The sequence below is a fragment of the Choloepus didactylus genome (genome assembly GCF_015220235.1).
Source record: "Choloepus didactylus isolate mChoDid1 chromosome 25 unlocalized genomic scaffold, mChoDid1.pri SUPER_25_unloc2, whole genome shotgun sequence".
In the NCBI taxonomy this organism is placed as follows: Eukaryota; Metazoa; Chordata; class Mammalia; order Pilosa; family Megalonychidae; genus Choloepus; species Choloepus didactylus.
Window position 1 is genome coordinate 615,613 of NW_023637607.1, and position 13,534 is coordinate 629,146.

The 13,534-nt window shown below is 33.9% G+C and overlaps 1 pseudogene; it reads left to right on the forward strand.

Annotated features, from left to right (window-relative positions):
* Positions 1 to 4,369: 4,369 nt before the first annotated feature.
* The window catches only part of LOC119525526, a 292,514-nt pseudogene continuing 283,349 nt past the window's right edge, over positions 4,370 to 13,534 (forward strand).

Genomic DNA, 13,534 nt, shown 5'->3' on the forward strand with positions numbered 1-13,534 from the left:
GTACCCTGTTACTGATGCCTTACCTTGGATATTTTATAGCCTTAAGGCTGTAACTTTGTAACCAAATAAACCCCCTTTATAAAAGTGAATCAATTTCTGGTATTTTGCATAACAGCAGCATTAGCAAACTGGAACAGATTTTGGTACCAGAGGAGTGAGGTGCTGCTGAGTTTGCAAATACCAAATATGTTGGAAAGATTTTTTAAATGGATAAGGGGAAGATTCCAGGAGAATTTTGAGGAACTTGATAGAAAATGTCTAAATTGCTTTGGAGAGACTCTTTGTGGAAATATGGACTCTAAATGTACTTCTGATGAGGCCCTGAGTAGAAATGATGAATATGTCATTGCCAACTGGAAGAAAGGCAATCTTTGTCTTAAAGTGGCAGAGAATTTGGCAAAATTGTGTCCTGGTGTTGGATGGAAGGCTGAATTTGAAAGTGATGAGCTGGGATACTTGGCTGAGGAGATGTGCAGACTACATGTGGAGGACATAGCCTGGCTTCTACTTGCAGTTTATAGTAAAATGTGACAGGACGGAGATAAGCTGAGAAATGAACTCTTGGGTACAAAGAAACCAGAAACCAATAGTTTGGAAAATTCCAGGTGTCCAGAAAGTAAGACCCAGAGACTACAGCGCCACTTGAGGATTTAACCAAACATGGAAACTGACCACTATTTCAGTACAAGCCAGGATTGGAGATGGAGTTATCCAGAAAGGATTTGTCAAAAGTCCTATTGTCTGAAGGCTTTGATCCCTGTGAACTGCTGCCAAGCCTACAAAATATTTGTGACATCTCTATAGAAGGAGCCACTGCTGGTCTGGGCTGGAGTGGAAAGACAAGAAACAAATAGAAGGAAAAATTTCTTCAAGGACAGATTCATGGAAATTGAGGTCTGGAGTCAAGAGGTCTCTGGTTGGGAGAGTGGAGTGGCCCATGCATGTGGGAAGGGTGAGTTTGCTCCAGAGCCAGCGTGTGGGCCTTCTGCCTAGATACTCAGGAAGAGTGCAGCCACCCCAGGCCTCAGAGAGGGTGGAGCACATTCCCCGGGGACTTGGGACAGCCTGGTCACCACACCATTGTTCAGAGAGGGGAGAGCCTTTGTCCTGGAGGGGCACACTCTGGGTGGCATCCTGATCTTTGAGAAGGTGGGGCTGAGAAGGTGGTCTCCCCAATGTGTGGATATTTTGGAGCACTCACACCAGCATTTGGAGAGAAAAAGTTTCCCACATAAGCCTTTGGAAAGTATGGGACTACCACTCTCTCAAGCCTCAAGGATAAAACATCATTGTATTAATGACTCTCAGACTTTGAAATCTAATGGAGTTTGTCCTGTGGATTTTAGGAATTGTTTTGGTCCCTTAAACCCTGTTTTCCTTTCAGTTTCTCCCTATGGCAGTGGGGATGTTTATCCTGTGATTGTCCCACTTTTTTATATTGGCAGCAGATAACTTGTTCTAAGTTTCACAAGTCCACAGCCAGAGGGGAATTATGCCTTAGGCAGACCATGCCTTTAACTGATTATGATGGGATCTTGTACTTACCTATTGTTACTCAAATGATTTAAGTTTCTGTGATACTGTGATGGGATGAATGTATTTTGTATTTTGAAAGAATATGTCTTTTGGGGTCCAGGGGATGGAATGTGCTAGTTTGGATATATTATGTCCTGCCAAAAGCCATATTCTTTAATGTAATCTTGTGGAGGCAGATGTATTAACATTGATTAAGCTGGAACCTTGGATTAGGATGTTTCCTTGGAAATGTGACCTAACAAACTGTAGGTCACAACTCTGATTAGATAATTTCCATGGAGGCACGTCCCTGCCCATTCAGTGTGGGCCTTGATTAGTTCACTGGAGCCCTCTAAAAGCTCAGACAGAAGGAGCTCACTGCTAGCTACAGCTGAAAGAGATTTCAAAGACAGCCATTGGAAGCTGACACTGATATTCTGGAGAATGCCATTTTGAAATGCAATGTGGGAGCAAGCAGATACCAGCCACATGGCTTCCCAGCTAACAGAGGTTTTTGGACGCCATCAGCCATCCTTCAGGGAAGGTATCCTGTTGTTTATGCCTTACCTTTGACACTTTATAGCCTTAAGACTGTAGCTTTGTAACCAAATAAACCCCCTTTATAAAATCAAATCCATTTCTGGTATTTTGCATAAGGGCAGCAATAGCAAACTGGAACAACATGGAAGCAGCAAGCTTTCAGTTAACACACATGGGCCGTTACTAATTTTGAGAAGAAAGAAGTGATCTAGATCCCAGGGCACTTTATTTTATTCCAGAAACATGCAGGTATTTATCTAAAAGATCTGTGGTTTGGAAAAGCCAAGAAACTCTATGGAAATAGTGGTTGGGACCTCATTGTATGAAACCAATTTTCACTATTTAAGTCATTATAGAATGCAACATCATGTCAATGAAAGTAAACCATGTCTTGAACTACAGATAAAGAAACAGAGGAAAAGTCAGCTGAAATGAAAAAATAGTAGTCCTGATAAATGGTGGATCCTGGATGAAAAGCTAGACATTCTAATTTCAGTTAGACTACTCTTAACTATTAGACTATTAAATTATTAAACATATTCACTTAATTTCAGATCTAAAGTATAGTGCTTGGTGTTTAATTAATTATATTGGGCAACACTGTACTATTCTATTTAAAGTGGTAGTGTTTTAAGATTGTCAAATGTTAAACAGTCAAGTAATTCTATTATATCATAATATATTGTAAATATATGGCCTATTATATATATACACACAGATATGCATTTATAAAACAACTGTACTTTTCCACATCTTAATCATTCACTGACACAATATATGAACAGAGAATTGGAAAGACCAAGAACAGAAGATTGTGGTAATTCTGAGTTCAGCCTGAGGTTCCCCAATTCAGAAAGTTGGATGATGTCTGTTTTACTAGAGTATTTTATCCAGATTTAAATGAGCAGTTGTGTAGGTGGTGAGATACGAATTAACTATAACTGACAGAAATTTGTGATTCCCTTAATTTACTGCCATTTTGAACAACAGTATATCTCAGAAAGAACTGTGAATACTAATTAACCTTAGGTATAGTTGAAGTTTAATTAAAATGTACTGTGAAATAACTCCTGTAATAGGTTTTTTCCTTTACAGAAACCTGTGTAAAATGGGGTCAAGTGACTTTGGGATAAATCAAAATGTCTCTCTGCATCTAGAAAAGGATTCAGGGTATTCCTGCCTCTTGCTTTCCCTAGGAGAATAGTCAATTGCTAGCCTTGAAGATGCACTAAGAGATTCAGAGCACTGGTGTTGGGAGGGAACATCTCTACCTTATGGCCCAGTCCTCTCAGTTAACAGGTGAGGAAACTGGGGCTTAGGGAGGTGAAATGGTATGCCCATAGTGTAGTCAATTAGATTTTTTTTAAAAATAAAGAGTATTTTGTGATAATCAAAAAACACCATCTAGTCTTATCCTATCTGAATATATGTCACATTGATGTGGCATAGTAATTTTGTTTGTATTTTCCTCTATTTATCAAGTCAATAAGCACTGTATGATTTATTATATTTAGAAAAATCTTAAAATGGAGCTAGTGGGAAGCATTTGGTACAAAATATTTCTCTAATCAAGAGTTATATAAAATGAGTACTATATATTTTTTGCATGTAAATTGTTCCAAACACTGGTTTACTTGAGACGATTTTGGCAGTCTTGTCAATGATTAATGAGTAGCAGCTTATTATGTGTTTTGTGACTTAAGGCTCTTGTTAATAAGGTGGTGGGAACTGTCTGCAATTTATTTACCAAAACACTGCTAAAAGGATTAGTGGCATGTGGAGATTTTACAAGAGATTACCATCAGGACACCATGATTTGTCAGGTATGTTACACACACACACACATAATGAATAACAACATTCTGAAGGACGCCTGTTAAGTACTCCGTGGTTTTAAAGTGATGATAAATTCAAAACTACCCAGATAAATATATATTTTTATATTTGTAAAGGTTACATATATTATTTTTATTTAATAATTTGATTAAATTTCAAAAATGATAATTCCTACACAAAGTAGAATACTTTTCTGAGATATCAACATGAAAAAACAGCTTCCTAAAACAGTGATGGTTTCAAATTGTAATGATTTGATGTTCCTTATTTACCATGTGGGAGATTTTTTAATGGAATAAGTTTAGCTCCTTTTGAATTTAACAACTGCAACACACAGGGATCTGCTAAGGAAATTTGTGTAATTTTACATAAATTAAATTATCGTTTGAAACTGGAACTGTTATAATATACTATGCCATCTAAAATTTTAACTAAAGTTTAAAAATCACAACTACTCTTTATTAAAAATATCAAGACAATGCCTCAGTGTTTGTAAATACTCTTGCTATCACCTCATAATCAAAAGTGGGTGAAAAGGATTAAATATATCATATTTGATGAGATATGCCAGCTTTTATTTCCATTATCCAAACTAGCTATTTTTTACATTAATAAAAACTGGCATGTAAGTTACATACTTCATAAAGATGGCAATCATATAGATTATTAAAATAAATATCCAATTTATAAAGGAGGTTAACTCTACATGCCAGGAGTAAAGTACAGATCTGGAAGAAATTGGGAATGTGAAAAATGGGTATAAATTCAAAGACTAATGGTGTGTTAAGTCGCAGAGAAAAAGCATCTCAGAAAGTATTGGATACCCTTGTGATTAATTGGCAACAAATGCTTTATTTTTTTCCTTATAGTCAAATAACTCGTATCCCATTCAATTACCTATCCTTTAAGAGGTAATTTCCTATTTACCTACCACCAGGAAAACTGACAGCTATAACTTGTCACATTTGCTCAGTGGCTGGGTAAAAATGTCTTTTATGTCTAGCTATCTTTAGTTTGATGGCTACTACCAGGAAGAAAACAAAAAGCAAAATACAAACAGTAAACAAAACAAGCAAACAGAGAAAAAAAACAAAAATAAAATAGGCTGCAAACTTAGAAAAATGACACACAGTTTGGACATTTTATATTCAGTATTATTTATTTATTTTCAATTCTGTTTTTAGCTTATTTTTCTTGATTAGAGAAATTGTGGGTTTAAAGAAAAATCATGCATCAAATGCAGAATTCTCATATACCACCCTTTTATTAACCGGTTGCACTGGAGTGAAACATTTGTTATAATTGATGATAGCACATATATATAATTGTACTATTAACTATAGTTCATGGGTTAATGTAGGCTTCACTATTTATATAGTGTAGTTACATTAATTTTTTAAGAAAATTTATAGTTACCATATATACGATCTAAAATTTCCCCTTTAAATCACATTCAGATATATATTTCAGTACCATTAATAATGTTCACAAAATTGTGCTACCATCACCACCATCCACTACTAAAATATTTCAATCATTCCAAATTGGAACCTTATACATTTTAAGCTTTAACTTCCCATTCTCTATCCTAACCTGTTCCCTAGTAACCTATATTATAGATTTTGATATGTTTGCTTATTCTAATTATTTCAAATCAGTGAAATCATATAGTATATATCTTTTTGTGTCTGGCTTATTTCACTCAAAATGATGTTTTCAAGGTCCATCCATGTTGTTGCATGTATCAGGATTTCATTCCTTTCTACGACTGCATAATTTTCCATTTTATGTATTTAACACATTTTATCTATCCACACATTGGCTGATGGACACTTTTGGCAATAGTGAATAAAGCTGCTATTAACATCAATTTGCAAATATCACTTCAAGTCCCTGCTTCTGTTCTTTTCAGTATATACTTATTAGTGGGATTGCCAGGCCATATGGTAGTTCCATACTTAGCTTTCTCAGGATCTGACAAAATGTCTTTCACAGCAGCTGCACCTTTTTACATTGCCACCAGCAATGAATGAGAGTTCCTATTTCTCCACATCCTCTCCAACACGTTACTTTTCATTTTTTTAGCAGCCATTCTAATGTGTGAGATTTGATATCATATTGTGGTATGAAGTTGAGCATCCTCTCTAGTGCTTTCTGGTCATTTGTACATGTTTCTTGGAGAGGTATCTAGTCACATCTTTTGCCCATTTTTAAAATGAGTTGTCTTTTTGTTGTTAAGTTGAAGGATTTATTTATATATTCTGGATAATAAACCTTTACTGGATGTATGGTTTCCAAATATCTCCCCCATTGTGTAGGCTGATGTTTTACTTTCATGATAAAATCCTTTGAAGCACAAAAGTTAACTTAGATGAGGTCTATTTTTTTCTTTTGTTGCTTGTGCTTTGGGTACAAAGTCTAAGAACCATTGCCTAAAACAATGTCTTGAAGGTGCTCCCCTATATTTTTTCAGGGAATTTGATAGTTCTTGCTCTTCTATTTAGGGTTTTGATCCATATTGAGTTGATTTTTGTATATGGTGTGAGGTGTTCCTCTTTTTTATGAAAATGGAGATCTAGTTTTTCCAGCATTATTTGTTGAAGAAACTATTCTTTTCCAATTGAACAGTCTATGTCACCTTTTCAAAAATCAGTTGGCCATAAAAATGAGGGCTGATTTTTGGGCTCTTAATTCTTATTCCATTGGTCTCTATATCTGTCCTTGTGCCAGTACCATTCATTTGGATTACCATGGCTTTGTAATAAGTCTTAAGATAGGTAAGTGTGAAACCTCAAACTTAATTCTTCTTTTCCAAGATGGCTCATATTATTCAGGACTCCTTACACTTTTATATAAATTTGATGTTTGACTTTCTCATTTCTGCAAAGAAGGTTGTTGAAATTTTGATTGAGATTGCATTGAATCTCTAAATTGCTTTGGGTAGGATTGACATCTTCCAGTCCATGAACACAATATCCTTCCATGTATTTAGGTCTTCCTTTATTATAGCATTGTTTTGTAGTTTTCTGCATACATTCTTGGTTAGAGTTATTCTTAGATATTTGATTCTTTTAGTTGCTTTTGTGAATGGAATTTTTTCTTGATTTCTTCTTCCTATTGATCATTACCTGTGTATAGAAGCACTGCTGATTTTAGGGTATTGATCTTGTATCCCACCACATTGCTGAATTCATTTATTAGCATTAGGAGTTTCATTGTGAATGAGTCTGAATTTTCTCTATATAGGATCATGCCATCTGCAAATAAGGGAAGATTTACTTCTTCCTTTTAATTTGGATGCCTTTCATTCTTGCCTAATTGCTCTGGCTAGAACTTCCAGGAAAATGCTGAATAACAGTGGCAACAGTGGGCATCCTTGTCTCATGCTGACCTTGGAAGGAAAGTTTCAGTCTTTCAGCATTAAGTGTGATATTAGCTGTGTGTTTTCATATATTCCCTTTAACATGTTGAGGAAGTTTCCTTCTATTCCTAGTGTTCTAAGTGTTTTTATCAAGCAGGGTGCTGGATTTTGTAAAATGCCTTTTATACATCAATTGAGATGATCATGTGATTTTGTTCCATCATTCTAATAATGTGGTGTATTACATTAATTGATTTTCTTACCTTGAACCAACCTCTCATAGCAAGGATGAATTCCACTGGATAAGGTGTATAATTAAAATGTTAGATTTGGCTTGCTAGTACTTTATTGTGAATTTTTCCACAGGTCCTCCTGGCCTGCCCAGCAAATGCAGCCCTTCAGCTATTGTCCCCCACAACCCTGAGAAAGTGTAGCATTTTTAAATCTCCTCTGCCCTGGCCCTATTCTGTGATGGGTTGAAACATTGGCCACCGCTGCCTTTGTTCAGGGCAGGTTTAAACAATGGCTGTCCTCAGGGCTGGGCCCCCAGTGATCAAAAGTGATTGGCAGTGGCACTCCTGGTCTTGGCTAAGAGGATTTTTACATTCCTTTCTGTAACCAGCACACTAGCCAGAGGCTGTACCCAACACCCTGCAACAAGAATGCAAAGAGCAATTTACTGGCCTTTACATTAATTTATCAGCTTCTTCCTCCCACTCTTTCCTGTAGTGTTCTTCTGGCCTTGGAGTTTCACAGTAGGTGATTCAGACACTTCCAACCTGTTTAATAGGTGTTTTGTTGGAAAGACTGAGTCCTCGGGTGCCCTTCTCCACCATCTTCCTAAACTCCTCTCACTATATTCAGTTATTTTCAATATATGTGCATACTACTACACATTAATCTTAAAATGTTCATTTTTTATCATTCAGTTCAAAACATCCTTTAATTTTCATCTTGATTTCTTTTTTGTCTAATGGGCTATTTAGAAATATATTGCCTGTTTTTCAAACACACATTTTAAAAACTTTTTTTTTTCTATATTTGCACAATTGCACTTAGGACAAGGTAATATCCTTATATTTTCAATGTTTGAAATTCAAATTAAGAAATAATTTTCATGTCTACAAACACATTGAAACAAAATAAATAGCTTTTAAAATAGTGTTTAAAATAACATAAAACATATGAAGTGTTTTGGTAAAAATTTTATTAAGATGCACAAGATTTTTATAAATAAATGTTTAAACTTTACTGAGTGAAACTTATAATAATAAAATAAAACAGAAAGATTCATAGAGTCATATTCCAGGTTCTTAGATTGGAAAACTTAATATTATAATTATGATCCCTATAAACTTGTTGATCAATTTTGACATGTATTATTACTTCCCAGGATTGTTCTGTAGATTTAGGACCATCACAACCCACAGATTTTCTTCTCTCCTTCTGTGGTGTGTGTGTTTCTGTGTGTGTGTGTGTGTGTGTGTGTGTGTGTGCGCATGTGCTTGAGTGGGGAGAGGATTGATTTTCTGACTTTGAGATACATTCCAAGACAGATGTGAAAAAGATCAAGTTGGTTAAACTTGCTCTATCAGATATCAAGATTTATTTTAGTCCTAATAAAATAAAGTCAACATAAAGTGAAACTGGAATAAACACAAACCAATGGATCTGAGAATCCGAAGGAAACAGAACCATAGGTATGTAGACATTTTACATAAGAAAAAGGTGGCACTGCAAACATTCCTGAGAAAATTGGGAATCCATAGGAAACAATTTTAATTAGATCACTTCCATATATCATATAAAAAATCAATTCCAGATGGATTAAAAGCATACCTGTGAAAAGCAGTAAAATGAAACTTTTAGAAGATAATATCTGAAGAGAATATCTTCATGATTTTGAAGTAGAGAAAGACATCATAAGACATAAAAAGCATAACCAGGGAAGAAAAAATTAACAAATTTAACTATTTTAAAATTAAGAACTTTCAGTAATCAAAAGATAATATTAAGCAAAGAAAAAGACAAGCCACTTAGTGAGAAGTATTTGCAACTTTATAACTGATAAAGAACACTCATATAAAAATGTGAAGGTTTACTTTAAATTGATAAGAAAAATCCACTCACAAAGTGAATATCCAAATGCCCAATATACCCCTGAAAATTAAAATTAAAATTACAATGAGACCCACTCAACTAGATCAGTAAAAATAAGAATCAGACAATATAAAGTGTTGCAGAGGAGATGGTACAACAGGTGGGCTCATATTCTGCTGGTGGGTACTGCTGTGGAAATTGTTTGGACAAAATTTAAGGAAAATGACAATATTTCATGAACAAGGAATTCCACTCCTAGTGATACATCCTAGGATTAGAAAAATAATCTGCAAAGTTTTAAAAATAAGACTGAATTTTAAAAACTCTTACATACATGGGCCACAAGATGTGTGTACAAAATGTTCACAGCAGAACTTAATGGAAACACCAAATTAGAAACAACTCAAATGTCCACAACAGTAGAAATTGACTAAAATATGTAATTTCACACAATACATACATAGAGCAAGAGAAATGAATGCTACAGAGATTAATCTTAAAACCATAATGTTGTGCAAAGTTAGCTAGGCATGTAAGAACACATGCTATGTTTTTCCATTTATAACATATTAAAAGATTGGAAAAACCAATTTATACTGCTTATGAATAAACATACTGACACACACACATAATGAAAAACATACTAAGCAAATCATAATAAAATAGCTGCACCATAACCTCCATAGGAAGGGGCTGTTATAATCTGCACTGCTATCTGGATTTCTGAAGTGATGGCAACATTATTTATCTTAACTTACAGGGATGGTTACACAGATGTTTGCTTTATCATGCTTTGTTAATCTTAATATTTGTTTTATATAACATGGACTGATATATGTAACAATAAAATAAAGGTAGAAAAAGAATGCAGATTGATTTAGATATAAATGATTAAATTACACATATTGCTATACAGAGAACGATGATAGCGAACATTATTTTAATGTTTATTATGGACATGTGTACAATTTCCAGCTCTAACATTATGTACTCTTCAGAGAAACCCTATGAAGTAAGTGCTATTATTATGGCTACTAAACTGAAGCAAAGAGAGATTAACTTTCTCAAGTTCACACTTTTAAGTGGCAGAGCAAGCCTAGAATGCAGGCAGCCTGCTTCCATTTTCTATACTTTTAATGGTTAAGTCACCTTCTAGCACAGAGTTATCTCCATGTTTAAAATGACAAGATTTAATGTTCTCAAACATAACACTGAATTTAAAAGTTGTGAAATGTCTATGTCAAAGTATTTTGATTCTTATCTTTTGAGTCTGGTTAAAATACTAGTAAGATTGATTCTTATCAAGTTCTCACATCATCATTATAAATTCCATGCCCATCTCTGATTTATTGATTATTCTTTGACAGGTCAAACACACACTGATAAATGTTGCAGTTTATTAAAATGACTTTGTTACCAACATGTTTCTGGTTGTCTATATCTGTTTTTCTTTCATTTCCTATTTTGACTAAAAGCTCTTTGATATCTTCTGTCGCCTCTCCACAGTGCCTGTTTCAAATCTATAAAGGATAAATACTTTAGTAAAATCAGAAATGAAGCATAAACATAGGCCTTTTTTTTTTGAGAAGGCAATTATCATTTTTAATCCAGTTATATTCAGAGTTAGAAAACATTCAAATTGTTAAAAATCAGTGTTATTTTGTTACACTATGTATGTCTGTATGTACACATGTTGAAAGAGTACATATATGTGATCTTGACAGATCTGTGTATAATTTTATGTGTGTATATTCATAAACACACATAAAATTAGAAATAAGAAATGACTGCATTTTTAAAAGGTTATTACCTTATTCATACTTAGTGATTTAAATTATTTTTATTTGAAATTTAACAGTATTTTCTAAGCTTACAAACATTTTTGTTATAGCCAAGCCTATGCTGATTTTTCTATTAAATATATAATCCAGTCATATCAGTTGCCTCTCTAGTCTGTGTGTGTGTTTGTGTGTGTATATATATGTATATATATATATACACAGAATTTCTGTGGTTATGAACAGTTTTTGTTTTTTTCCTTGAGGTATTATATGTTATGTCATATCAGACACAAATGCCAAAGGTTGTTTTATACCTCTGTTGTATGTAAAATAATTTTGGAAAATTTCTTCTAAAGGTATTATTCAGTTGTGTTTAAAATATAAATCAGTATATCTTTTCAAACAGAATTTTAGCAATGACAATCAATTAGCATGTGTAATTTATGAAATGGTATAATTTCCTGCTGGGGGCCTATCCTCCAATTCTAGAAAATTTACATAGAAGAAAGAATATTATAGATTCATTATAACAATAAACAGTAACTTGTGCATCTGAAAATACCCATCAATAAGTATAAATGGGAGAAATTATTGTAGACTGTTTAACCAATACATACAAACTCTGAAAAAAACATTCTGGAATATAAAGTGTTGGTAGTATTTTAAGTTCAAGTTTAAAATGATATTTCTGAAGAAGCATCCACTAGTTGTGTATGTTTGCAAAGGTGTGTGCATGTTGCCTCTAGTTACTCCAACAAACTCTTAATGGTAATCCACACAGCATGGGGAACAATTGAGTAATTTATGATCATTTTTACAATGGTGATTATTTTACTGTATTTTGAATTTTTTGTACATGTGTGAATTTACAAAGTAAAGCATTGCATGCTTTATTTGTTGGCATACTGCTACCTGAGAAAATTCAAAGTGAATATGTGATTATATGTGAATAGAAAATTGTCTGGAAGAATATGTGGCAGAGAGGTGGAAAAACAAGAACTGCTTCTATGTTCTGCATTTGAATTTTAAATGTTTCAAAATGAACACAAACAAAAGAGGGAATTTTAAAGAGACAGTCTGTATGTCCCTTAATCCTTGCCTTTCAATGTCTTGGGGGTTCTGATTGTTTAATTCAGCTTTGTTTTCCCAGTGGCTGCTACAAATTTTTGAGGGGAATTATCATACAAAGAACACGACTACAGACTAGTGCAGCAAAGTCTTAAAACACTAAAACAAAGCATATTGGATTACCTGAGGAAAGAAGAAGCTAGACGATGGGACTGGAGGGGATCATGAGGCAAGAAATACATTTCCAGAAAACTTAAGTACAGCTGACATCATCAGAAACAGTCACTCTTCAATGGAGATCTTTAATTCAGAAGTCTTAACTGCAAGCCACAGGAGATGACAGTTCCAAGAAGGTATACTTTTGCCATCTTTTGTTTAATACCAAGAATGACACCATCAGTGAATGATCTTTTGCTGTACTCCCCACTGAAGGATTCTTCACTTCCTGGAATAAACTTTGGAAATATGATTGTGTTGACTACAGGGGAAAACGATAACATTTAAACATAGGCCTTTTGAAACAGGATTTTTTTTTTAATTCTCTTTTTCTTGCTGTATTAAAATTAGGGTGTAATATACAGAAGGATCTAATTTTAGTAAATATAGGCTTATTAGTTGAGAATTTTACAGAAATTATTCACAATCAAGTCTAATGAAGTTTTTCTTGTTTTCATGTATTAATACTAATCACACATATTTTGCCAAACTAATAATTGAACTAATCACTGCACTCATTTTGCCTCAAGTAACAGTCAGGGAACTCAGACTTTTGCTTGATTTCTCACTATTGTAGAATAGGTGCTTTATATAAAACCTGTAGATTAAAGCCTGAAAAAGTTGTTTCAAATTAGTTTATTTCATCAACATTTTTTAACTGTGTTTCAGTGATGGGATTAGTGACACATGAATAAATACATTTTTACAGAGATTTTTCTTCACCTTATTATCTTTTGATGGCAATCTCTGTAATTTAACCAATATTTAATTTGTAAATAAGACTTATAAAACCTTTTCTTTCATTCATCTTTCACTTTTTTTATGAGTTTTTACTGCCACAGCAATAAAACATATATAGTTCAGCTATTATAATGAAAGATGGATCAAGTCTTCTCTTGATACATTGTTGCTGGGGGCAATGCAGAAATTAAGATTAGAAACAAAAATATCTTTTGGAGACTGGGAGCAGGGGATGCACTGCCTGTTGGGTGAGTGTGTGAGTCCCATTTCCAAGACCCTTATTTATTATGCTTTTAGGGTACAGTAATGCTTTACTGTGGACATAGACATTTTCCCATGGTTGTTTACATCAGTCTGCAAATGGTCCTTATCTTAA